Genomic DNA, 1,455 nt, shown 5'->3' on the forward strand with positions numbered 1-1,455 from the left:
TCTTTTTCTAACCACCGATATGGAGATTGACCAATTAGCAGCAACGTCAATTTCCCTTACTTCCTAAACGATGGCTTTCCTCGACGAATCCGATGATCTCGTGTCCCTAGACACACCCCATTATAGTTTTCCTCGGTGGCATCATCGGGACGGGAGAGGCATTCCTTTTTGCGCCCCCGTCGACTAAAGAGTAACGTCTTTACGCTCAGTAATTATTTTACGAGTCAGACTCAGATTCAGCGAGAGCGCCCGTCTGTCATCCCGTCGACCGCGGATTCGTTATAGAACCTAAGACCACTGTCACTAGTGTCGCGGACGTCTCACCGCCGTGGTAGATTGTCAAACCTGTGTTATCCATACCTGTGTCAATAAATCGTATCTTCGTTACACCGCAACGATGGCTACCTTCAATGAAAACTCCTCAAACACCGGCAACCCTATCCCCGACGCTACTCCGACATATATATATTTTTTTAAATGTGTTATCTATTTTATGTTTGTTAAATATATTTAATTTTATATTTCCCCTTTTTTTTAATTAATAATATATATATATATTTTTACATTTGTAGTTGCGCATAGAATTTATTAAAGAAAAGTGTTAACAATGTGTTTTCATGATTTGTTTCTCGCGCCAGACTTCCATTAATCCCTAATATTCCTGTCGCCATGACGCGTGTAAATCCAACATGGCTGTTCATAAATGTCATCAGTAAAGTTATATTGACGGGTCTTTAGTTTGCTTGATATTGAAGTAATTTTCCGTCTGTCGCTCGTTCTTCCTTACCCCACCGCAATTAGAACATTTATTTATTAATATTGTTTTAAAGTGACAATAGTATTATTCTTGTGAATATACGTATATATATATATATGTTTATGTTGAGTGTCATTTCAATATGGCTAATGTTTTGTAATTCTTCGATTGCGTTATTTATTGTTTTGAGTAGTTTGTTTTATAGAGTATTTGATAATGTAAAACATACGCAGACACACACATATATATATACGTATTTATATGCATATTTCTCCTGGCCGTGCAGTATTCATACGAAATGAAATGTTAATTATTTATTTTATATTAACTTCTTTTAATAAGATAGAACACGCACACGCACACGTATATATGTATATATTTCTGGCAAAGTGATTTTCATTTAGATTCTTTAGCGATATAGTGTTGTGTATTTGAGGTTATGTGTCAATCATTTGATTTCATATATATATATATATCTTGTATTGTGACAACATAGTATTGAAGGTTTTGTTTCTAGATTATTGTGCGTTTAATGTGTGCTTACATATTTGTGTTTGATGGTAGAATTTCTGTACGCAATTCCTCAAGTCGTTGCGCTCTTAATTATTTTGAGCGTTTGGCCTATCGACAGGTTGTCACTTAGTCCCAAGTGTTGCGTTGTGTGTTCTATTTCTTTTGTAGATTATTAGTAGTAGTTT

At 35.3% G+C, this 1,455-nt stretch overlaps 1 long non-coding RNA gene across 1 annotated transcript in view; it reads left to right on the forward strand.

Annotated features, from left to right (window-relative positions):
* The window catches only part of LOC117151701, a 2,562-nt gene extending 1,542 nt beyond the window's left edge, over nucleotides 1-1,020 (forward strand). Inside the window, exons 2-3 of the long non-coding RNA XR_004461797.1 lie at nucleotides 127-135; nucleotides 595-1,020. This is a non-coding gene — a long non-coding RNA (uncharacterized LOC117151701). The remainder of the gene's footprint in view (nucleotides 1-126; nucleotides 136-594) is intronic.
* Nucleotides 1,021-1,455: the final 435 nt, after the last annotated feature.

This window comes from Bombus impatiens, unplaced genomic scaffold (assembly GCF_000188095.3).
Source record: "Bombus impatiens unplaced genomic scaffold, BIMP_2.2 scf_0373, whole genome shotgun sequence".
Lineage (NCBI taxonomy): Eukaryota > Metazoa > Arthropoda > Insecta > Hymenoptera > Apidae > Bombus > Bombus impatiens.